The sequence below is a fragment of the Hyla sarda genome, chromosome 12 (assembly GCF_029499605.1).
Source record: "Hyla sarda isolate aHylSar1 chromosome 12, aHylSar1.hap1, whole genome shotgun sequence".
Classification (NCBI taxonomy): Eukaryota; Metazoa; Chordata; class Amphibia; order Anura; family Hylidae; genus Hyla; species Hyla sarda.
In genome coordinates this window covers 43,564,497-43,591,713 of record NC_079200.1, presented here as the reverse complement: position 1 = coordinate 43,591,713, position 27,217 = coordinate 43,564,497, and the positions used below count along the sequence as shown (strand labels likewise).

Sequence of the window (27,217 nt, the reverse complement as noted above, 5' to 3'; positions counted from 1 at the left end):
TCAGTAACGCTAGCCAGGACACAGCTGGACCTGTGACATAATAAACCTATATAATGTATTTGTATACACATATATGCAGAAAGGACAGTTTATTGCAATCTGCACCATAGCTTCCAACGTGCTGCTTGAAGGATAGAGCAAGTCATGCTATTCTGGAGCTGGGGATCCTCAAAGATTGCTGTAGCCTTGGTCCATGTAAGTAATTTTCCTAGGACAGTGGAGGGGCAGTGGGTGAAGCTACATGTGAAGGGGGTCTGCCGAGATGATGGATGTCTTTACATTTCATGCATGAGTTACATCCAAGTGGTGGTTTTATGCTTCTTCACTGATAAGAAAGGGCTTATTCTCAAGCTGCGATCCCAATCTTTCCTACCTAGAATCTCATTGATTTATTCTCTTTTGTGGCCGTATGATTAAGATGGAGTGGACAGAATGTAAGCATTAGTCTTAGTGATAATGGAGGCCATCAGAAAACCGAGAGCTTCATGCTCAGGAGGACCACAATGCACTGGGGTGCGGCACGCAGGCTGTTGTGTGTAACCAAGCACCTCTAGACCTGTAGAAGTAAGGTATTGGTAACCTTAACCGTAATGTTAGTGTCATCTACCTGCTAGGGCCTTGGCTGGTTTACCTAGGATTTTCCTCTTGTATTCAGTGTCACCAGGTAAAGCGAACTGGGAATCCTCTCCGTCTTGTCATACTGCAGCTTGACTGAAAAATAGCCTGCATTATTGCTGCACGTCTACCCCGGTTTTTACAGAGAGATTTTCTAGAACAACATCCATCTACTCCTGTAGGTTTAGAAGGCCTTGCAGCCATTTTCTTATAAGAATTGAAGGGATTTCCTGGGCCATGGTGATCGAGGGGGAGAATGCTTTGCTTATGGGTTATCCTTTTGTTGTACGTATTGCATAGTGTTATTTATATTTTCTTCCATTGCAGCTCTAGCAGTTATCCTGACCCCTTTGCTATAGGCAACACTGCAGTGTTAATTTACAGTACTTACAGCACTTCTGGAGGCAGCCATTTTATTGACCTTTGACCTCTGTCCAGTTGCAAAAGGGGTTTCTGATGTGCATTTACTATGTAAAAGGTTCTGCAGCTGACAGGACAATGAAGGCATATGGTGTGTTTATCATGTTTATGAGCAAAATGGCTGTCACTGTATCGTAATGCCCCTCACTGCATTACATTTAATTTTACTTATTGCTTTTACTAATATCATTAGTGCAGTCATTTTCTTTCATGCCAGGGGCGGCCTTTTTGCAGCACATCCTTATTTTCAGAGGTATTTGTCAATGCAAGGTGCCTCTAGGTTGTGTCATCCTAACATTTTTAAATGGTACCTGTCACTAAATAAACTTTCCTAAACTAACTCATGTTATGTTCCCTAACTACAACTCACAACCCCCCCTGCACCCTTTAAAAAAAAATTAAGAGCTTAAAAAAAAGGTCTGTTTTGTACCTTTTCTTCGCCGGCAGGAGGATGTGGGTGTGCCCCAGCAGGCGCTACGTCACTGAAGCCTGCTGGGGGGGACCGCTTCTGCCCTCAGTTCCACGGTGGTACACGGAGTCTGGAGCAGCGGGGGGAAGAAACGGAGGAGCTGCAGGCCGGCAGGGACAAGGTGAGAACTTCTTCCTCTGTCACCTGTCTCCAGCCGGCCATGTCCACAGCTGATGCGGGCACAGCGCTCCTTCCCGACGGTCTGATTGGCAGGGAGCAGCGCTGTGCTTGGTCACGTGTCCCGGCTGCAGTTAGATTTCAGACTCATGCCAGGCCAGCAGCATGAGTCCGAAATCTAGCGGCCGGGACATGTAGGGAGACCCCTAGTGGTGGGGTTTCCCAAGTTAAAATAAACATAAAAATAAAATGTTTTTTAAAAACATGTATTTAGAAACCTAATAGAAATAGATTTCTTAACAACATATAAAAACTTTTTTTTTAATAAGTACCCTTTAACCAATTATTGTATTCATATTTTTATATATCTGTTTTTGACGGACTACCTATGTCATAGCTATTTGTCTGTCTATCTGTAGATTTATCTATCCATCTATCTGTATATAGATGTATACAGATATATATCTATCTGTATCATTTCTTACTAGGTATCTGTATCCTATCTATCTATCTGTATAATATCTATGTATCTGTTATCATATCTATCTATATATCTGTATGGTATCTATCTCATATCTATCTCACTCACATATTATATCTATCTGTATCGTGTCTATCTAGGTATCTGTATCCTATCTATCTGTATAATATCTATGTATCTGATATCATATCTATCTATATATCTGTATGGTATCTATCTCATATCTATCTCACTCATATATCTATCTGTATCGTGTCTATCTAGCTCGCTCCTATATATCTCATTCATATATCTGTATCACATCTAGCTCATATCTATCTATATCTCTGTATCATGTCTATTTATCTATCTTTCTACCTTGTATCTATCTCTTATACACACACTCACACTTTACAGCTGTACCCTGTCCCTGGCACCGCACTCCTTAACACGCCATAACTAATGGTCTTGAGACTGGAATTACATTTTATATGGTGATGGATGATGTGATGCTCCCCTCCAGCAGTAATTCACCGTTGAGATATTCAGGGCCTGTGCTCTGTTACTATCCATTTTTTTTTTTTGCTGAATTATGGCTTGTAGACAATGTAGGGATGTTGTACCCTATAGGCGTATATAATTATATAATGCTGTTAAATTGTCACATGTCCTTAGAACCTGCATTTAAGTGGTGGGTTTTGCTGTTTATACTTTCTGTATTCTCACTTTTTCTTGCTGGGCTGTGCTGCTATACATGTCAGTCTGGGCCAATAGTTAATTGCTATGGGCAGCGCTAGTTTGTACCTGTTTTCCTTTGTGTCCGGTGGTGTATTCTAGTGTAGTAAAATCTTCTGGAGTTGTAGCTCTAAACATATATGAAGCCGTTTTTATTTCCAGTAACTGGTTCAGGGTTTTACGATGCCCATAAGACTCTGTCACATTGATCTTGACCCATAAACACTAGCTGAATGTTAGTAAAGACGGCTCATTGATCATGGTGAGATACAAGATGCTCAACGCTGGCTTAAAGGTCATGTGACATGTATCTATCTAGCCATCTAGTGCAGATCAGAAGCGTTAACATGTCCGTTTATTAGGAGGAAACCACTAACTTGGGATTCTTCAGATTTTTTAGACTGAATCACTTCCAGACTAAATAAAAATAAAAAAAAGATACCGTACTTTATCTCCTGTTCATTCACCTTGATCCTTGTTTGGCCTCATATAATGGGGAATCTTCTCCATCTCCTCCCTTCTGCTGCATTCTCCAGTATTCCTAAACTGCATCTGTTCTCTGTCATTGACCATCATATTAAAGAGGTATTCCAGGAATTTTTGTATTCGACTATGCTATAGGGGCTGTAAAGTTAGTGTAGTTCATAATATAGTGTCTGTACCTGTGTGTGACAGTTTTCTCACAATTCTTATGTGATTTTCACCCCAATATTTATTTTTAACAGCATACAGAATGACTGTTGTCTCAGATTTTTCCCAGGTTGCAATGCGGCCGAGACCTTACTCACTAGTCAGCTGATAACAGGGAGCCTGTCTGCTTCAATGGGTGGAGGGATCGCTTGGTGGGAGAGAGATCTATCTGCAACTAATGCAACAGCTGTAGGCACCCTGATTGAAAACCACAGGTCTTTTGATGGATGCAGCTCATTTATGTTTCAATGTGTGGCGTGGCTGATGTGTGGGAGGGAGGAAAATGGAATTGTGGGATTTGTAGTCAAAAAAAGAAAAGTCAAACAGGAAATACCAGTTCACAAGCATCTAGCCACAGTGTTATGGTAATCTCACAACATAGCCATTTAGCCCCAAGACAAGCGCAGATCCTTCCTAAGCATGTCCATTACTGTCTGCCAGGTAACTACTAAAATCACCTTATGGTGGATAACCCCTTTAATTATGTATCTGATGTAGATCTGTGTTCTCTGGATCCTGAACATCAATGAGATGGAGATTTAAGTGACCATGTTGTCACACAGAATTATGATTATGTACCCTGATTAGCTATAACCTTAAAACCACTGACGAGTCAAGTGAATAAAAATCATTGTAGAGTGGGGTATGTTAGGCAGCAAGTAAACAGTCTCAGATTTAAAAGTAGATGTGTTTTATATAAGAATAATTGTCAAGTGTAAGGGTCCGAGGATCTTGATGGCTAGACAACTGGTTAAGGGGATCTCCTAAACCCCAAGTAATTTGGGATTTTCCCAGCATGCATTGGTTATTAGTTGTCAGAAATGGAAAAGCGAACCAGTCAACTAGATACAGGTCATTGTTGCCCAAGGCTCATTCGTTTGTGTGAGAAATGAAGGCTAGCTTGTCTTGTCTGATCCCACAGAAGAGCTACTGTAGAGCAAACTGCTGAAAATGGTCCTGCTGGCCATGATGAAAGGGGTCAGATCACACGTGTGTATGGAGCTGTGTAACCGATCAGACAGCCAATGCTGACCCCTGTCCATGGCTGAAAGCATTTACAATGGGCAAAAGAGAATTACAATTAAACCATAAAGAAATGGAAGTAGGCTTTCTGGTCTGATGAATCATATTAGCTTTTTCCATGTGGATGGACAGGTGCTTGTCCATCACTTACCTGGTCAAGAGATAGCAACAAGACACACTATGAGAAGTTGACAAGATGGTGTGATGGGCAATATTTATGTGGATATGACTGTGATATGTACCACTTACCTAAATATTGTACAGACCAATTCCCCCCCTTATTGGTGGCAGTGGCCTCCTTTAGCAGGATTATGCTTAGGCCATTTTTTGGAAAAAAAATTCAGCAATGAGTAACAGAAAAAGTGTTCAAACCTATTTATCTGCCAAGATGTACATTCTGACAGTGCCCATTTAATATGACTCGTTCGTTACGTCTTCTGCATTTCATCTTATGGCCACAATTACCTATAGTTATAGCCAGAGCTCAAGTCCTGCAGGAACGCTTGGGAACTGTGTTTATGCACTTTTTCCACAGCAGGAACACTGTTTCCATTAGCAGGAACAGCCCTTAATTGGAAATCTTGGAAGAGTTCCCATGTTTTTTTTACGAGAACTTGACCCCTGGTTATAGCTACATATAGGTCTCAACAATGCGCACCTGTTACATACAGATCGTGAAGCCGTTTCTTCTTGTAATGTCAGTCTTGATACCGACAATGGTCCAGATTGATCCAAAATGTGTCTGATAATCTGTGACAGAAAACCACCAATTACTGCTCTTCCTTCATTTTTCAACTTGCTTTGGTCAAATAAAGGCTGCGCTGTGATTGGTTGCTATCCCGACTCATTTCTGTCTGTCAGAATGATGAATCTGGGCCAATGTTTTCTTAAAAAACTGTTTACACCCAGGATTTTTGCCTTTCCAAGGTTAAGTTCGACTGGAATGGCCAATACTGAGGATCATGTCTTTATTCGTGCCCCAAAACTGTGAAGTGCTGCGTAATCTGTTGGCACTATATAAATAAATATTTATTATTATCATTATTATTTTTGTGTAAATTCCACAGTATTGCCACAGGAAGATTTGCAGTGGGAAATCTACACCAAATCATGCAACATTTGATGCAGAAAGTAAAAATAAAAAATAATCTGCAGCAAAATCCATAACAATAAATTTAATTGGGGATTTGTTATATGCATTTTGAATTCCATATTAAAATCAATTGGAGGGGGGATCTGTAACAAATCCACAACATAAACCAACCATGGTGCCTCCAGCTGTTGCAGAACTACAACTCTCAGCATGCTGGTAGTTGTAGTTTTGCAACAGCTGGAGGCACACTGTTTGGAAAACACTGACATAAATCGACATGCTACGGATTGAAGATTTGCTGTGTAAGTCAGTTTTTGCGCATATTCCATACAGATTTTTCCAAAGTGTGCAGGAGGTTTCTTAAAATCTCATCCACATTGCTGCTACAGTATTCGCATGTAAGTATATCCTAAATATCCACGTAAGTATTGCCTAAATATCCAATTTGGCCACCAGCATCACAGTGTGCATTTTTAGATGTTCTCAGTTGGAATCTAGTTCCTTTGTATGTGCCTAGCAGCCTCCATTGTTATCATCTATAATTTTAGTAGGTTTCAGACGAATACAGATTCTGTCATCGCTGGAATGTTGAGGTTTTGGCTCGCTTTATGCTATTTTACCTACTTCGTCTTGATGTAGCAGAATGTACATATTGGCACCCACCTATCTGTATTGGTGATTGACTATGCACCTGCCATCTGTGGGTCTTCAATGAGTGTTTAGCTACACATGTAAAATGTGCACTTGGTTTGTGTATTTCTGTACATCTTCATGGATGTCTCATATCATTTATGATATGCACACGGGGGGGGGGGGGGGGGGGGGACTGTCGTGCTTCTCTCACCCCGAGGGTCTGCTGTACTCTCTGTGCAGCAGACACTTCATTAGTAGCAATGAAGCCACCTATTGTTTTGGAACATAGACAAATGACAAGCCATTGTAACTGGACCATTCAGGCTTCAAGAACTGCAGCTTAAGTGTGCAGCTAGTGTATAGGTAAAATAAATCCATGGAAAATGTAGATTATGCCTTTAAACAATAGAGACATCTACCCACTTGAAAGCTGCGTGCCGAGATTGATATACATTCGGAATGACTGCCTTGCCAGTGTCTTTTAAAGGTTGCTAGTGGTACTCGAGATATAGCTTTTTCTTTGTGAATTCACTTTACGCCAGTGTTTCTGGTTGTCTGCCCTCCGGTTGACTTGATTTAGGTCAGGGCCGGGGATGTAGGCCTGTGTATGAGGGTGGGGAGGGGTGGATGGATGTATAGAGAAGACTGAAGCTGAGATGTAGGTGGAATTATTGATGCAGTAAAAGAAGGGAGTGGGCAGAGATTAGTATAATAAGAAGACTGCACTTGCTTTGTGGACAAGCAAAGCAATGTATGTTAACCTCTGAAGAGTCTAGACTTCAAGCTTCTTGATGCAGCTACCTACGTTAGGGCAATATACCTAAAATACTTGGGCTAGGTGAGAGGATACGTTTTTCTGTCCTCCGACTTCTCGCTCAGATTGTGCAGCCCCCCAGCTAACCCTCTAATCTGGTGTATTAAACAAAGAGCTGTGGACACATCTTGTCCGCACATTCTTTAGGGAAACTTTGTTCTTGGCCAGGGAGGCAGTCACCCTCAATGATAGGCTCTGGTTAATGCTGTGATACCCTTTTCCCACATAGTTTACAAAAACAGGAAATTTCCGTGTAAATTCCTTTCAGTGTGGGGTGCTTGGTTCTCCTCTCCTCTTACCCAATGTACATACTCATGTCCACTTCTCGTGCTTCGTAATAGTACTGCCTAATTAGTACTTATACTGTATAGTTTCCTTTTTGTTTTCTTATATGTCCACTTTCTAAATCAGCATCTGTTCGTCCTGTCACCTGTCTATTATCTCTCATACCTGTTCACCATTATTTTCTGGATGTATGGTGGTGAAAACCCTATTTGGACATCGTGCTGAGTTCTAAGTTTACATGGCGACCGTTCGCCGGTTGTTAATTTGTTTCCTTGTTCTCTAACATATTCCAGTTACCCACTGTGTAGGCCTATGTGGTTTGTGCCTCAGGATTTTGTCGTTTACGTTTTGTACAAGTGACCTTGTCCATCAAGGCCTTACTGTCTTCTCCTTTTTGTATGCCATCATTACCTCTGAGGGGCCATGTGGCCGCTGGTTGTTTACTTTTCAGTAAAACAAATAAAAAATAAAAAAGTTTTTCTGAAATCTAATTTAGTAGTTACTGCTGTTACCATCCTTGGAGGTCTAAATGTGGCCATACACCTTAAAAGAGCGCCAACCAAATAAATCGGCCTTGGACGACCACCTAATGTGCATGGGAGTATCCCTATTCTCCTCCACTGGCAGATGTCAGGTGAAGAAGGGATTGGGCATGTTGAATTTTAGGATGTTTGACTGTCATCACTGAAAATAAGCCAGAGAAATTTTGACCAAACCAAAAACACTTGCATGTTTGACCAAACCAAGCATATAACAGTATGGTAGGAGGAAATCAGGTAGAATGGTGGTCAGCTAAATGAGCTTTTGGAAAGCAGCTATTTAAAGGAGATATGCAGCACTGATGTTTAAAAAAAAAACTTTACCTAATCGTATAGATTTTGTAAAGACCTATCCAGCAATACATCTTATCTTATCAAAATCGGCTCAGCAGATCACCTGATCTGGCCTTCCAAAGATCCCTCTGTTTGCAGCATGGAGGGAGAAGCAGACTCATTAAATACTACATTTCCCACAATCCTCCCCTCCTACTTCCTGTAAGCTGCTGCCCTGCCCCCTGTTCTCCACACTGAGAAAATTATAATAAAGTAATGCCCCCACTCCCTCCCATATGCATATCCCCTCCCATCCTAATGAGCTAATGAGTTCCCTCTCCCCCCCACCTCCCCCCTGTCCAATAGAAATGAACACTGCACTGTCTGCGCTCATGCTCATTCTGGCTATGTGAACACACAGCTTACACAGCTTCACTCAGCAATTAGTAGTTTTGCCACCACTGCAGACACATAGATAGCAGCCCACTGTACTTACTATAATTTCACATATAATGCCGGCGGGGACAGGGATCGGGCAGGGGGATGCGGTGCTGATCACACTGCTGTAAAGAATGCTTTATGATATTATAGCAAGTACAGTGGGCTGCTATCCACATGTCTCCATCAGTGGCCAAACTTCTAATCCCAGTATGCCTGGATAGCCAAATGCTGTCCAGGAATTCTGGGATTAATAGTTTGGCCACCACTGGAGAAATGTGTGGTAGCTTGGGGGGGTGTAGGGTGAAATAAGGTGTAGCTGTGCAGTGATGAAAGGGTGTAGCATTAACCCTTAACTGTCATGACGCCAGGGTGCGGGTTCCTCCTCATATATATATCCTACCGCCACCCATCCCAGGAACGATAGGGAGGAATAAAGGATTGTCCACAACCAGAATTGTAGTAAACTGGAAATAACTTTACTGCAGATTTTATGCAGGATGAAATCAGCAAACAGTCTATACAGAGGACCGGTACTTAGGCTCCTCACAGGTTAGTTGGGACTTTGTAGGGAATAAGCTTTGAGGATTGTTTTACGCTTTTCCACTGAATTTAGGGGTTTGATTCAGGTTCAGTAGTCAGGTAGGATTTTAGGAGAGAGTTGGATAAACTCACGGTTAGCAAGATGCTGAAGAGATAGGCTTCAGGCCTAGATTTTTCTTGTAGGTATAAACGGAGCTGTGTTCTCTCTGTTAGTCCGGAACCCAAGAGAGAGATGATTGGATACAGCGCCCTTATATGGCCAGGGGCAGGATCAAAGCTTATTGGATTCCCAAACCTGTCAGTCCTATTGCAAAGGATTGTGGTACATCAAGTGGCACAATCACGTGACCTGGAAGGTTCTTAACCTGGGGACTTACGACACAAGGTACAGGACCATGTCCAGTACCGGGACACTACATATGGATAGTAGCCCACTGTACTTGCTATAATATCATAAAGAATGCCGGCGGGGATCATGTTTCTCCGAGCTGTCTGGGGGGGTGGTTACAGTCTGTAGAGCTCAGCCTATCAGGGATGGGCTAATGAATATTCATAAGGGGCGGCTTGTCAGGCTGGAGAGCAGGAGGAAGAAAACCCTCCTGGTGCATTGTGGGAGTAGTGATCTTCCAAGCCTAATATGGCTGCCTAATGCAGCTCTATGGACTTGAAAGTCACACCAGCTGGAAGAACTACTGATCTTCCTGTACAGAGCTCAGGAACGAATTACAGATGAACAGTGAAAGACAGAAAACACAAGTATTTTGGAAAGTTATAACTTTTGTTTCTGCTGTATGGGAAAAGCAATAGTTGTGCGCTGCATATCTCCTTGAAAGTGTATGGCCACCTAAAGGGAAGTGGTTACTATTTCTGTGACACACAGGGTGTTTAAAGAGGAATCTTGTTTTATTTGACTATGCTACAGGGGCTGTAAAGTTAGTGCAATTCATAATATAGTGTATATACCTGTGTGTGACGGTTTTCTCACAATTCTTATGTGATTTTCACCCCACTATTTATTTTTACCAGCATACAAAATGACTGTTGTCTCAGATTTTTCCCAGGTTGCAATGCGTCCGAGACCTGACTCACTAGTCAGCTGATGACAGGGAGCCTGTCTGCTTCAATGGGTGGAGGGATCAATCTGCAACTAATGCAACAGCTGTAGACACCCTGATTGAAAACCACAGGTCTTTTGAATGGTTGCAGCTCGTTTATGTTTCAATGGGTGGGGTGGCTGATGTGTGGGAGGGAGGAAAATGGAATTGTGGGATTTGTAGTAAAAAAAAAAAGAAAAGTCAAACAGGAAATACTAGTTCACAAAAAGCTAGCCACAGTGTTATGGTAATCTCACAACATAGCCATTTACATGGTTAGTATGGTTGAAAAAAGACATACATCCATCAAGTCCAACCAGGGAATTGAAGGGAAGGGTGTAAGGGGATAAGGGGAAGGGATGTTGTTTTATAATTCTGCATAAGCATTAATGTTATTTTGTTCCAGGAATGTATCTAACCCTGTTTTAAAGCTATTAATTGTTCCTGCTGTAGTTCCTGAGGTAGACTGTTCCATAAATTCACAGTTCTCATGGTAAAGAAGGTGTGTCGCCCCTTTAGACTAAACCTTTTCTTCTCCAGACGGAGGGAGTGCCCCCTCGTCCTTTGGGGGGGGGGGGGGTTTAACCTGGAACAGTTTTTCTCCATATTTTTTTGTATGGGCCATTTATATACTGTACTTAAATACGTTTATCATATCCCCCCCTCCCCTTAAACGTCTCTTCTCAAGACTAAACAATTGTAACTCCTTTAATCGTTCCTCGTAGCTAAAATGTTTCATGCCCCATATTAGTTTAGTCGCGCGTCTCTGCACCCTTTCCAGCTCCACAGTGTCCCTTTTATGGACTGGTGACCGAAACTGAACAGCATATTCCAGGTGAGGCCGTACCAATGCTTTATAAATGGGGGGTATTATGTCCCTGTCCCTTGAGTCCATGCCTCTTTTGATACATGACAATATCCTGCCGGCCTTGGAAGCAGCAGCCTGACATTGCATGCTATTCTGTAGTCTGTGATCTACAAGTACACCCAGATCCTTCTCTACCAGTGACTCTGCCAGTTTAATCCCCCCTAAGACATACGACGCATGCAGGTTATTAGTACCCAGATGCATAACTTTACATTTATCCATATTGAACCTCATTTGCCGAGTGGATGCCCAGACACTTAGTCCATCCAAGTCATCTTGTAACTTATGCACATCCTCTATAGACTGTACCGTGCTACAAAGCTTGGTGTCATCTGCAAAGATAGAAACAGAGCTGTTAATACCATCCTCTATATCATTGATAAATAAATTAAACAACAGCGGGCCCAGTACAGAAACTTGGGGTACACCACTAATAACCGGGGACCAATCAGAGTACGTGTTCAATCCAGTTACAAACTAAAGTTTCCAAGCCCAAAGACCTTAACTTACCTGTCAGACGTCTATGAGGGACAGTATCAAATGCTTTAGCAGAATCCAGAAACACTATATCCACAGCCATTCCTCTGTCAAGGCTTCAACTCACCTCTTCATAAAAGCAAATTAGATTGGTTTGACAACTTCTATCCTTAGTAAACCCATGCTGGTTATCACTTATAATACAATTATCCCCTATGTATTCCTGTATGTAATCCCTTATAAGTCCTTCAAACAATTTACCCACAATGCACGTTAGACTTACCGGTCTATAGTTTCCTGGGGAAGACCTAGAGCCCTTCTTGAAGATTGGTACCACATTCGGCTTGCGCCAGTCCCTTGGCACAATACCAGATACCAGAGAATCTCTAAATATCATGAACAGGGGTACAGATATTACTGAACTTACCTCTCTAAGAACTCTTGGGTGTAGTCCATCCGGTCCTGGAGATTTGCTTGCATTTACTTTACTTAACTTACCTTGTACCATCTCTACATTAAGCCAGTTCAGTACATTACATGATGTGTTACCAGCACTGACCTGGCCAATGTCAGTTCTTCCATAGTCTATACAGAACTAATGAACCCATTCAGTAGCTCCGCCTTCTCTTGATCGCCCGTGACAACCTCCCCATTATCATTATTAAGGGGTCCTACATGCTCTGTCCTTCATTTTTTTTGTATTTATATATCTAAAAAAATATTTAGGATTAGTTTTGCTTTCTTTGGCCACCTGTCTCTCATTTAGATTTTTTTGCTGTTTTTATTACATTTTTACAGATTTTATTAAGCTCCTTGTACTGTTTAAATGTTATAGCTGACCCATCAGATTTGTATTTTTTGAAGGCTATTTTTTTGTTGTTTATTGCTCTTTTAACATCATTTGTCAGCCATGTAGGATTTAGTTTAAGTCGTTTATATTTGTTCCCCTATGGTATATATTTAGCTGTATAGTTATTTAGAGTTTATTTAAAGATGTCCCATTTACCTTCTGTATCAGTATTTGACAACACCTCCCCCCAGTCTATGTCCTGTAGTGCAGCCCTCAGCCCAGGGATGTTTGCCTTTTTTAGAGTTATATGTTTTTGCCTTCCCCGCCTGTCTTTGTTTTCTACATTTTAAGTCAAAAGTAACTATATTGTGGTCGCTATTACCAAGGTTTTCCCGCACAGTTACATTACCAACCAGCTCTGCGTTGTTGGAAATGATCAGATCCAACAAGGCATCACTTCTTGTTGGGTCCTCCACAAACGGGCCCATAAAATTATCCTGCAATAAATTTAGGAATTTTCTCCGCTTTGTAGTTTTAGCCAGCCCCAGGCCCCAATCTATATCTGGATAGTTAAAATCTCCCATTATTACCACTGTACCTGCCCGGGCGGCCCTCTCTATTTGTTTATGCAGCCGACCTTCTATCTCTTCAGTGATATTAGGGGGTCTGTAGATTACACCAAATACTATTTTTTTTCAGTATTTCCCTCCTTTTGTAATTCTACCCACAATGATTCCACATCCTCAGAATCATCACACACTATGGCATCGTTCACACTGACTTTCATACCACTTCTTACATACAGACAGACTCCACCACCTTTTCTGTTCATTCTATCCTTGCGAAACAATGTAAACCCCTGCAGATTGACAGCCCAGTCATGCGAGGAGTCCAGCCATGTCTCAGTGACCCCAACTATATCAATATGTTCCTCCAGTATCAAGGCCTCAAGCTCCCCCATTTTATTTGCTAGGCTTCTGGCATTTGTGAACATACACTTTATATTTCCATTAAGTTTTACATATATAGTGTCACTAATGGGATTTTCTGAGTTATTGGGGTTAATGTTATTATTTGAGTTACAAGGGCTAATTGTACCATTTAAGTTATTGGGGCTAATGGGATTTTTTGAGTTATTGGGTCTAACATTATTATTTAAGCTATTGGGGCTAATGGGATTTTTTGAGTTATTGGGTCTAACATTATTATTTAAGCTATTGGGGCTAATGGTATTTTTTGAGTTAATGGGGCTTATTGTAGTTATTGAGTTATTGGGGCTAATGGAATTTTTTGAATTATTGGGGTTACAATTTTTCGGGCTACATTTATTTTTACGGCTGTTTTTAACCCATGGATCTCCTTATCCACTGCTCTTAATCTCCCCCCACAGGACTCCTCTCCACCGACCATTATGTCCTGACCCCTCTCTAACCTATCCATCCCACTGTCTGCTTTCTTTGCTTTATTATCCTCCCCCCATTCACCTAGTTTAAATACTCAGCCACCCCTTCCAGGATTCTCTGCCCGACTACAACGGACCCCCTTCCATTCAGGTGCAAATTATCCATAGAATAGAGTTTGTACCCCAATGAAAAGTCAGCCCAGTGCTCTAAAAACCCAAACCCTTCCCCCTCACACCACGACTTAAGCCATGCATTTAACTCCCTAAGCTCCCGCTGTCTTTCCTGCGATGCGCATGGCACAGGAAGTATTCCAGAGAACACAACCTTAGAGGTCCTTCCCTTCAGCTTGGCACCTAGTTCCTTGTAATTATTCTTCAAGGACCTCCACCTACCATGTATTCTGTCGTTGGTTCCCACATGGACCACAACACCTGGGTCATCCCCAGCCCCCCCTAGTAATTTGTCCACCCTTTCCACCACATGCCGAACCCTGGCACCAGGGAGACAGCAAACCATTTGGTTGAGGTGGTCTTGGCGACAAATTATTCTATCCGTCTTCCTGATTATAGAATCCCCTATACAACTTAGCCCCAAGACAAGCGCAGAGGGTAAAAACGCAAACTGTACCTTCCCTGGAGCTGATGGTGCTTGCCAAACTGATAAAATCTCCTTTTTATTTATCAGCTAAGTGTCAATGAAGCGGGACCAAGCTGCTCAGGTGACACAACTTGGCATGCCTCCTTGCTCAACCTCACAGCCTTTTTTTTTATTGACAATGCGAGCCCTATACGTCAGTCAAGGAATGGCTGGGAGGTGAGGGCAAGTAAAGCGGTGTACCGGGCTATGGCATTTGAGCAGCTAGGCCCTGCCTCCTGGACTCTTGGCTGAGAAATGAAAAGGCGATTTTATAAATTTGACAACCACCATCATCTCCAGAAATGGTACAGTTTGCTCTTATTCCCTAACAGCTATCCTACAATGCCTGCAGCTCTTAGCAGCCAACAGAGCTGACAGATTCCCTTTTAAAGGCTACATATTTTTTGCACATGCATTTCAAATACGCCAAAAAGTGACATGACACTTTTTACATGCTTATCTCTTGGGAGTGATCTTCAGAGAAGCCGGATGCAAATTAGAAAAAAATAGCTCAAATTGTCTAAATACCCCTGGAATTTCAGCAATTATTTGGCAGTAAACTATGTGAGCATATCCCCATTCCCTGCACAAATGGGCTACATCATTTGATAGAACACAGAAGTGCTTTTCTAGTTTGGACCCCCACAGATCAGACATGAATTGCACTGGGTCATATAATTTGTTAAAGGGGTAGTCCAGGAAACAAATTTTTTTTTTTTATATATCATCTGGCTCCAGAAAGTTAAACAGATTCGTAAATTACTTCTATTAAAAAAATCTTAATCCTTTCAGTACTTATGAGCTTCTGAAGTTAAGGTTGTTCTTTTCTGTCTAAGTCCTCTCTGATGACGTGTCTCGGGAACCGCCCAGTTTAGAAGCAAATCCCCTTAGCAAACCTCTTCTAAACTGGGCGGTTCCCGAGATAGGTGTCATCAGAGAGCACTTAGACAGAAAAGAACAACCTTAACTTCAGAAGCTAATAAGTACTGAAAGGATTAAGATTTTTTAATAGAAGTAATTTACAAATCTGTTCAACTTTCTGGAGCCAGGTGATATATTAAAAAAGTTTTTTCCTGGAATACCCCTTTAAAATCTCATCAACTTCTCTTCCACTGTATTTTCACTAATGCGGGTCCTCAGGTGAAGTTCACTGCTTTCAGTCCGTGTGAATCCACCCCTTACATTTACTCTTTTTTTATGAGTGATATGTAAACATACACGGGTAGCAAACTATATATTCACATAGAGATGGATCATCTGACATTTCCACCTTTGCGGGATGATGATTCTCTTTATCTCAAAAAATAGGATTTATTTTTGTAAGACTTCAATAAATGATCACTTTGAGATCAGAAACTGGTGGTCAGAAAAGGGGATTATGGGGGGTATTTATCAAAGGATTTATGCGTTTTATTTTCCTGTAACTTTGGCGCAATACTTTGGCGCAGTGTTTTTTTGTGCCAAAGTTTGGCGCATTTTCTCCACTGTCATTTTTACAACTTTCTCAAAATCACACGGTCCTGTGTGTGATTTTTACTTTGGTCAATAACTCATCATTTGCGCCAATTGATCTTTGGCGCAATTTTTTTTGGCGCGATTAACCGCCAAGAAATTTTGTACATGGAAAACACACATAGCAATGTCAGAAAATGTAAAAGGTGTCAAAATACATTAAAACATTTTTTTTGTGAAAGCAGCGACACCTCCAGGGGCTGCGCACTACTATCCTGCGACATAGTTGTCTCTGAGGGACCTTCACCCTCCGTTGAGCCAGCATTGGACATGGCCGCACAGGTTCAGGAAAGGGAAGCACTAAAGCAGTGGTCTTCAAACTGTGGCCCTCCAGATGTTGCAAAACTACAACTCCCAGCATGCCCGGACAGCCAACGGCTGTCCGGGCATGCTGGGAATTGTAGTTTTGCAACATCTGGAGGGCCACAGTTTGAAGACCACTGCACTAAAGTAACCCCCCCCAAAAAAACACTCAAGTTAAAAATAAAATCCATTTCACATGATGGCTATAAACCCCACAAAAGAAAATTACTCACGTCACTTGCTGATATACTGCAGGAGGGACTCCGAAATGGCTGCTCTACAGGGTAAAATACGCGTCCTCTGTGGCGGTAAGTTCTGTGTAAAAGGCGCTGTGAACAGCTGATTTCAACATTTGAGCCAAAATTACTAACAACTTGTACCAAATGATAAATTTGGTGCATGTCCACAAAAACCAAAGTGAAAAAAAGAAGGGTAAAAAGAAACTGTCAACAGGCAAAATTGATAAATACCCCCCTATGTGTGTGGATCAGATGACAGAAGAATGCACAGATCTGTCACGCTACAGAACCCCCCTTCCCCCAATTTCAAGAACAGGTGATTCTTCGGTTGCTTGTGCTCAGCCAATCGTAACAGATGGTTTCCATCCTATTGAGTAGTATGGACCCCAGGGAGTCATTTAAGGATTGATCTTCTGAGTTCAGGTAAATAAGGTTACAATTTAATACCATTTTATATACCGCTTAAGGGTAGGGTCACATGTCCCATATTTTGCTGCGTATTTGCTGCTTCATATTTTCCTACCGACTTAAAGGGGTATTTCAGACAAAAACATATTTTTATATATCAACTGACTCCGGAAAGTTAAATAGATTTGTAAATTAATTCTATTAAAAAATATCAATCCTTCCAATTGTTATTAGCTTCTGAAGTTGAGTTGTTGTTTTCAGTCTAACTGCTCTCTGATGACTCACGTCCCGGGAGCTGTGCAGGTCCTATGGGGATATTCTCCCATCATGCACAGCTCCCGGGACGTGACATCATCATTGAGCAGTTAGACAGAAAACTTCAGAAGCTAATAACTATTGGAAGGATTAAGATTTTTTAATAGAAGTAATTTACAAATCTGTTTAACTTTCTGGAGCCAGTTGATATATATATAAAAAAAGGTTTTGCCTGGAATACCCCTTTAAGTCAGAAAATATGCAGCAAAATATGGCATGTCTAAGTGTTTATTCATAAGTATTCACATGCATATTTGATGCTGCAGATTTGAAGCTGTGTCCAGTCATTTAGTTTACATTAAAATCTGCAGCATCAAATTAGCATCTTCAAATCCTCTCCATTAAATATGCGCAGGATACTGTATGTGTGAATAGACCCTAAGGGTGAGGGCTTGGTAGCTGTCAGTAAATAGTTTTTATCTATAAATGTTATCTATAAATGATGTTAGGTGCCTTTTAATACTGGAATTCTATTGCGTTTCTATTTGTAGATGGATAATGTAATTATTGTTACAATGGCAGGCAGTCATTACTTGTTTCAATGTTGCGATTCTACAGCGACTTTTTTTTTTTTGCACTTCCTTTTGTCATTTGTGTTTTTATTATTGTGATGTATACACCTAACCCCTCTTAGTAACAGCTGTTGCTAGGACTCGGGTGATGTGTCCGCCGCGCTCCATGATGCAGGCCGCTCGGTGTACAGATGACACGATGACATAGCCCATGTCCCGTACATGATGCGTGACAAGCTTCATTAGATTGCACCAAGGCAAATGTCTCAATCGCCCTCCATTCATCCTATTTGATGGGGTCGGTGAAGCGGATCTAGGAAACACCGAGGCTGTGTGAGGGCCTGGCAGAGACGGCTGTCATGTCTCGGCTCAATTACAGCTCGGAGACACACACAGGCATCCGATGGGCTGTGAAGAGCCAGCTATTAGTGCCGAATGGTGCTGGGGGTGAGTCAGTACTCTACTGGAGAATATTGGAAACGTTGCCAGCACTCCCTGGAAGAGGCTGCTGTCCTTTCATGACCTTTCCTTAGCAACAGGCTGCGATTCGTAATGAAGACCCCTCCTCTTCCTTTCCCTTATCAGCTTGGCACTGGAACCTCTCCATATTATTATTCAGCCCTTCACAGTATCTGTGCTTACTGCAGCTAGACTTGGCCGTACCCTGTTATCACTCCTCTGACAATGTGAATTCTGCCACTCTCTTCATCCTTTCACACATGGAGCCTGTCAGATCTCTTTTGGCATGGGGCAGAAATGAAGCAGTGAAGCATTTAGTGGATGCATTCAGCTAGTGTATGAGCTTACACCGCTAGAACTGCGTATCACACTCTGTCCGGCCCGATAATAAGGCTTGATGAGCTGTCACAGATATATTTCAGGCATTCATCCTATCACAGACCCTTTGATAAGATATGGGGCCCACAAATATTATCTACGTTCATTAAACATTATACTGTACATCTGTGTTATCCAAATTTGTGGCTCACCAGTTGTTGCCTTCGGCTGTCAGGGCATGCTGGGAGTTGTGGTTTTGCAACCGTTGCGGAAAACTGATGTAAGTCATGTCATAATTGTTATCCAGTATTACAACCAATACAGTTTACACACTTGGGGCTCATGTCCCACAGGATCCCATTTTTGGATGCATTCAGCTAGTGTATGAGCTTTCCCCGCTGGAACTGCGTGTCACAGTAAGTCCGGCCTGATAATAAGGCTTGATGAGCTGTCACAGATATGTCTTAGGGCAGTGGTCCTATCACAGATCCTTTGTTATGGCTTGGGGCCCATATATATCATCTTCAGTTTTTGCACTTTTAGATTCAAGAACTTTTTATTTATTAACCTTTCTAATATTCTTCATTTAAAAAAATTTATTTCAGATATTGGGTATGTAAGAATTAAGAACTACTCAATTATCAATACACTATGGCCCTCATTTACTTAGAAAATCGGGTTGTAAGTCCATGTTGCTTTCTTACCCGACTGCTTTTTTCCCCTGGTATTTATTATTATGTCGCATCCTGTTTGTCGCACTGGGTTTTGTAGGTTTTGGTTTCCAACTCCTCTGAGTTGTCGGGAAAAAATCCACAACAATTCAACAAATTCGGGTTGGAAACCTTTATAAATACGTGGGAAAGCTCAGAAATGTCGGGTTACGCCCCTTTTTCGGGTTTGGGAGAATCCACATCGGGTCCGTCGGGAAAAAATGTCGCATTGTGTCGCAGACTGGCGCACGATGTCGCAGACAAAGATGCGCCAAAAAAACCCGACAAAAGAAGTCGGGTTTAGAATAGTAAATGAGGGCCAATGTGTAAAATATACATACCCTTGCAATAAATATTGATATATTACCTCCCATATACATACAAAACTACAAAATGAAAAAATGGAGTCATTTAAACCGTAATTGTTACAGAATATATAAATCTTTATTATTAAATATTACATTAAAATTGAAGAATTCCTCCCAAGGGGGTATAATACAAAAAAAGGTGCCACTCGGGTGTCACAATCACGGTCTATATATATATATATATGATAACAAAATTAACTAACATATAACAAAAATAGTTATAATGTGGATAGGTGTAAATACAAGTGGTCACATCAGCGTTTCCCAACCAGGGTGCCTCCAGATGTTGCAAAATTACAACTCCCAGAATGCCTGAACAGCCTTTGCCAGCTTTTGGCTGTCCAGGCATTCTGGGAGTTGTAGTTTTGCAACATCTGGAGGCACCCTGGTTGGGAAACACTGGGTTACATAGTAGTAATTACTGCAAGAGAATACTTGCACAATATGTCACCGTACGAACACTGTTGAAGGGCAGAGGCATATAAATATGGGGATTTGCAGGATCCCTCAAGTTGGGAGCAGTCTCTATGGGAGATGTAATGAACGCAACAGGTATATCTAGGTAGATTCAAATATCTTTTTAAAAGCAAGAAATCACTTTGAGCGTATGATTTTGTTAGCAAGGCTGTATTCACATGTATAGTATCCTGCGCATATTTGATGCGCAGGATTTGATGCTGCAGATTTAAAGCCATGTTCAGTCATTTAGTTTACATTGAACTCTGCAGCATAAAATCTGCAGCTTCAAATCCTGTATATGAGATATATGCAGGATACTGTATCTGTGAATACACCCTTATGACAGCAATGGATTTTAAAAATGTTTTTGTGGTGCTTGAATAAGTACAATAAAATGCTGTCTCCCTCCTATATTTTTCTGATAGAAATGTTAAATTTCTTTATGTGATACTTAAAGGACAAGTATCATGTAAAAAAACGTGTCCCCTATTTGAAGGATAGGGGATGAGTTTTAGATCACAGGGGGTCCGAGCGCTGGGGTCCCCCGCAATCTCCTGTTTAGAGCCCCAGCTCTCCTTTACAGCGTTACGTAGTGACTACCGTCCAAAGCGGGGGCCGCCACACCCCCTCCATATAGTTCTATGGGAGAGCCATTGGGCAATCTTTGGCTCTCCCATAGAACTAAATGAAGAAGTGTGGCGGCACCGCTGTATAGGAGAGCCAGGGCTTTAATGAATTGCCAATGTCATTTTGAATGTGTACAGTAATTTGGACTATTAGGCTTTTTTGTGTTTTTTATATGTCGCAAATATATAAAATTATTTGCTAAACACTTAGGAAATTCAAGAAAATAATATGAATTCCGCTGCTGAAATTGATCCACCGAAAGAATGTACCTGTTTATCATTTCAGCGGAATTACGCATGTGCTGCATTGTCTTTAATAGTGACAACGCAGGTCCGTGCGGTCCTACTGACGAAAAGCTTTTGTGACGACAGATGGAATCTCTGAGCGGAATTTTTGATGGGATTCCACGAACGGGGATTTCTCTATGTGAATAATCCTTAGGGTGTATTCACACGTACAGTATCCTGTTCATATTTAATGTCAGATTTGATGCTGCAGAGTTCAAGGTAAACTAAATGACTGAACACAGAATCAAATTTGCACAGGATACTGTATGTGTGAATACATCCTTAATGTTTATTGCCTGTCCACTGGATAGGTGATAAATGGTGGATTACGGCGGGCTCTGCCACCCTGATAACCCCCCCCCCCCCCCCCCAGTGATTACTACAGTGGAGAATTGCACTAAGGAGGAGGAGTTTCTATGGGGTGGTGGGCGAGCATGCGCACTTCTGCTTCATTGAATGTCTATGGGACTGACCATGATAGGCGAGCATTTTACTCTACTATTGGTTACATAGACTTTGAGTGGTGTGGCAGTGCACATGTTCGCTGCTTTTAACTGCAGTCACTTCGAGCTCAGAACATCCATTCTAGTTTTCAGTGATCCAACATCTATCTTTGTAGATGGGTGATAAAGTATCAACTGAGGGAGTAACCCTCCAATTGTTAAAGGGGTTATGCAGGATTATAAAAACAGAGCTGATTTCTTTCAAAAACAGCACCCCTCCTGTCCTCAGGTTAGGTTTGGTATGGCAGTTTAGTTTCTTTTGAAGTGAACAGAGCCAAGTTGTAATACCACATACAACCTGAGGACAGGTGTGGCACTGCTTTTAGAAGAAATTATCTTTGTTTTTCTATTCCTGGGTAACCCCTAATGACCAGTGGTTGGACACTTGCCAATGAAACCAATATAACATGTGTTTAAGGACTAAATCTACTAACTATGGGAGTCTTTTTTTTTTTTGAGGGTGGAAATCATATTACATAACATGGGCAGCCATTATGCTTGTGTACAAGGGGCTCCAATAAACCAGGGTACTTGGTTACTCCTGCGCCTCTCTGGTTTCCATATTGCACACTCACGATTGTGGGCAGACTTTAACTCTTGATGGGTTGTGTTAGTAATGATTAGATACAGCGTGTTCCAGGACAGTCTGTCGGCCATTAGGAATAGTCTGTGGGCTGCCTATGTGGGACACCAGTGATGTTTTCCTTGGGGGGTGCTGGCTCTAAGTGTGAGCAAGTGAGTCTCATTTTGCTGTTCTTATGTATCGTGTTGGTGGGAGGAGGAGGATGAACACAGATAATGGGAAGGAGGAGGTTAGTCATAACATAGAAAATGGTTGGAAAGAGATGATCTGAATATCAATATCTTTATGCAGAAGTGCTTCAGATCTTTTCTTCTCATCTCTATGTGGTCGGTTGCTTTCAAGCGGGTGGAGGAAGGGCTTTACATGGGTGACTCATGGGCTTTTTTCTCCGCTATGTCCTAAGAAGAATATTGGTTTATCAGCAGGAAAAACACTGGTTTACATCAGTCTGTAGTTTACATCTGAAAAATGGGGTTATGTGTATCCAGTATTGAATACGTCTTATAAAGTGTATACTACATGTATCAGCAGGGAGGTGCTAGCAAACCTATGTATACATACATAGCTTATTAGTTGGTCCGGCAAAGCTGAAATACTTGCTATAGCCTATACTTCATCGTTCAAAGAATACTCTATGCGTTAAAGATTAATTAGCAGTACACTGGTCTGAATTGCTTTCTTCTGCCTTGTATGTCCAGTTGGGATAATAGATGTGCACCTCTGTGGTGCTATCATTGGTACCATTGGTACCAGTTGCAGTGTGGGCATTGGTACCAGTTGCAGTCCTAAATAGTGCTGTGCTAGGACTTGACATACCAGTGGGCATGCTCAGGTAATCCATTGTTTGGGGAAGCACTTAGCAGGCATTGCTGAGGTGGGTTGGGGGTCACTGTGGCAGGCATGATCAGGGTGGGTTAGGCGGTGACTATAGTTAAAGGGTAAAGGGTGTGGTCAATGTGTTATTCCTATAGAATGGCATAAGGTTTACTATCACCCAAGAGACTACGTTAATCCGGAGCTGAGTGTTGACTCAAGTCACAAGCTCAACCCCGCTATATATGTGTGTACAATTAGAGTCCAGACATGCCCTGATGATTGCTGTCTTATTACAGATCCTCAATACCCTGCATTTATCGGAGACCGTCTTTGTTTCTATGGTGCTATAGGATTCCTGTTTATCTCTGATAGAGTCTTGAAAAAAACAGCCAGTCCTGGTAATGACTGTGCTGTCCGGGTTACAGCAGGGGCTATAATCTATTATTAAGACTTGATAATCATTATTTGCTTTACTTGTTTTTTTTCCGTTTTTTTCTGACACTACTAGCAGTTCTTTTGCCATTTCTGTTTTATGACACACAAACAGATCTTGGAGTAATATAGTAAAGTATGGATTTTTTTTTTTATTAATCTCTTTTTTGTTTAAGATTATTCTTAAAGGGGTAATCCGGCTTTATACATCTTATCCCCTATCCAAAGGATAGAGGATAAGATGTATGATTGCAGGGGTCCCGCCGCTGAAGACCCCCGCGATCTTGATGCAGCCCCCGACAATCTTTGCTGGCGCTGCCTCCGAGACTGGGACGGGATGTCATGGCCATGCCCCTAGTGACATCATGCCACGCCCCCTCCATTCATGACTATGGGAGGGGACGTGACAGCCTTCATACCCTCTCCATAGACATGAATTGGAGGGAGCATGGTGTGACTTCACATCCCCATCTTGGAGGCAGCACCCGGCACAGATTGCCAGGGGCTGCACCGAGATTGCGGGGGTCCCCAGCTGGGATTATATGTCTTATCCCCTATCCTTTGGATACCCCTTTAACTATAACTACAGCAATTCAGTAACATTCGTAAAACAGTGAGAGGTATACAGTCATATATATATATATATATATATATATATATATATATATATATATACATATATACACACACACACACACACACACACATATGTACCATGTTTTGACATATTGACTCATCAAGCTTGCTTATGTCTCTGTTTATACGCAACCCCAAAGGCTAGGTTTCTAAACAACTCCCACTGCAGTTTTTGAGCCAAACCCAGAAGTGTATTCAAAAGGAATAGGACATATAAAGGAAGGATTTATATTTCCTCTTCCTGCAGCATCCACTTTTGACTTTAGCCCAAAACTGCAGTGGGAGTTATCCCCAAAAAATACCCGAAAAAAACCTGTGTGAAAACCTAGCCTAAGGGTGTGTTCACACGCTAGTAGCTAGCTTCCCCCTGCGCTAAACCTGCTGCGAGTTACGCTACCATTGATTTGAATGGGTCAGAGAACAGTCCTCAAATCTGACACTATTGCGGACTGTCTGTGGACCCATTCAAATCAATGGTAGCGTAACTCGCAGCAGGTTTCCTGCAGCGCGAAACCCGCTGCTAGTAATAGCGTGTGAACGCACTCTAAAGGTGTCAATAGACACGGGCAGAGTCATCACAACTTGCTTATTGTATGAGTGTATGTTCTCAAGACACCTCTGTCATTAACTTATTCTGTCCTACCCACTAAGACCCACATGCACACACTGCCAAAGAAGTAGCTCTGTCCAGGAGGCAGCTATTGAATGTGTATGGTCACCTTTCGTCAAAAATTTGATTTTCAATAGTAACCAAGCATCTGTAGGACAACCTGATTTTTTTCTTGGGCTACTATCAGTTCTACTTAAAATTTGTAGGAAGCTTCAGTAAGCTTATTTGTTCTTAAAGGGGACCTCTCCTAACATGTTTAAAAAAAAAACTTGGATACATGATTAATGGTAACACTCAGCTTACTATTTATATATTTCCAGATGGAATAACAGAGAAATTGAGAGCCACATCCATGGCGCCTAGAATACTCACAGAATGGCGCCTGAACCAGAATAGTGGCTGTGTTGGGTTACTACAGCTCCCATTTACTTTAACTATTGAACTACACAATGACTGGAGCCATTTGATTCTGGCGCCATTTACTGTGGGCAGGTGTCACATGCCTGTTGAACAGCAGATGGGTGGGGCTTCCGTGAGGGGGACCCCCGACTGATCAGAAATTGATAACCTATCCTAAGGATAAGCCACGTAAGAAAAACACCTGAAAACCCCTTTAAAAGGGTCAATACATTTTTGTCAGCCTTTCTGACAGGATTTGACTGAGTAATATTTGTCTTAATGTGTAATGTGTTTAGTTTGATAAAACCTTTTACTTATTAACAAGTATTCTCCACAAGTAGAAGACTTTTCTGTATCAAACATCTTACCTTGGCTTCAGAAATAGATGTGATAATGTCACTCTTTAGAAATAGACCATTTAGAAATAGACTCTTACTAATATAGTGTATGGAACATACAATTTTGGTTTCAAGAGACTGTGGTTTCTGGAAGACCCCCTACATCTTGATATACAGTACAGCCCAAAAGTTTGGACACACCTTCTCATTCAGAGTTTTCTTTATTTTCATGACTATGGGAATTGTAGATTCACACTGAAGGCATCAAAACTATGAATTAACACATGTGGAATTATAGACATAACAAAAAGTGTGAAAATATGTCATATTCTAGGTTCTAGCCACCTTTTGCTTTGATTACTGCTTTGCACACTTTTGACATTCTCTTGATGAGCTTCAAGAGATAGTCACCTGAAATGGTCTTCCAACAGTCTTGAAGGAGTTCCCAGAGATGCTTAGCACTTGTTGGCCCTTTTGCCTTCACTCTGCGGTCCAGCTCACCCCAAACCATCTCGATCGAGCACCCCACACCATCACACCTCCTCCTCCACACCAGCACACCTGTGAAGTGAAAACCATTTCAGGTGACTACCTCTGGAAGCTCAACAAGAGAATGCCAAGAGTGTGCAAAGCAATAATCAAAGCAAAAGGTGGCTACTTTGAAGAACCTAGAATATGACATATTTTCAGTTGTTTCACACTTTTTTGTTATGTATATAATTCCACATGTGTTAATTCATAGTTTTGATGCCTTGCACACTCTTGGCATTCTCTTGATGAGCTTTGATAGAATTGGGTACCTAGAATATGACATATTTTCAGTTGTTTCACACTTTTTTGTTATGTCTATAATTCCACATGTGTTAATTCATAGTTTTGATGCCTTCAATGTGAATCTACATTTTTCATAGTCATGAAAATAAAGAAAACTCTGAATGAGAAGGTGTGTCCAAACTTTTGGTCTGTACTGTATATATAAACTGTGTACAAGCTGCTATGTGGATCTCCACAAGCTGTAGTGCCCGAGATTATAATAGATAGTTATCTACTTTTACAGAAGATGTATTTGGGTGTTTACAGAAAGCAGCTCCTTATGACAGATGCAGTAATATGGCCTTATTGTAGAACACAAGGAATATGACATGCGATGAGGTATATAGCTTACGTCCTCAGCATTAATTTTCTTACTAGTGCACATAGCTATATGGTGGGTGAGCTAATATGTTGTCAGGATATCTTTTCTAAACAATTCTAACTAAGAATTGATAGATCAATCAGCATGTGCCAGTACTTTAATATAGCTGATGGACAGCAATAGTGTCCTCACTGAAATAGCACCAGTAAGGTTGTTGTGTGGGTCAGGAACGGGAAGTGGTTATGGCCTCATTTCTGTGTCCTTGTGCTGTGATTGCAGACGCATTGCATTCATCATTTTTCTATAGTTTCTTCTGCTGGGGCACCTTGGAGAGGCATTTATTCCTTTATATAACTCTGGGAGCTGAAACAGACTGCCCAACACAGTCCTTGGCAGGTAGATTGATGGTTTTCTGGTTTTATGCTGCCCTTACGCGCTTGGCGTTGTCACCTGCCTGAGCCGTTATACGTCACCGTGATTAATCGCCACTTGTTTGCTGAGTTTTCAGTAATGACTAGATGGGCATGGGTCAGGGAAACACTGCTTCGTCACTGGGAAGTAGTATTACATTGGTTTAACCTTTTACAGTAAGGCATCCATACTGCACAGCCAAAAGTACATGTACCCCCCAAAATCTACATTGATAAGCATTGCTTGAGCAACTCATTTCAAATCCATAGATGTTAATATGAATCACTTCCCCTCTTCCTTCTCTAATATCCTCCACCCTTATTGGAAGACTTTTTCCTTTTTCATCAACTATAAATAAAAACCCATTAAATTTAATAAGATCTAATGGTAAGTATTTGAATCCATAAGAAGACTGATCAGTC

General features: G+C 41.5%; 1 protein-coding gene across 10 annotated transcripts in view; it reads left to right on the top strand.

The window, feature by feature from the left end:
• The window catches only part of TANC2 (tetratricopeptide repeat, ankyrin repeat and coiled-coil containing 2), a 532,732-nt gene that overhangs the window by 402,046 nt on the left and 103,469 nt on the right, over positions 1 to 27,217 (top strand). For 2 of the 10 annotated variants that reach the window (XM_056548540.1, XM_056548539.1), the window contains exon 1: positions 8 to 195. The exons of the other annotated variants lie outside the window; for them this stretch is intronic. The gene's annotated coding sequence lies outside the window, so the exon portion shown is untranslated. Of the gene's footprint in view, positions 1 to 7; positions 196 to 27,217 lie in introns of those variants that run through there. 10 annotated transcript variants of the gene reach the window in all.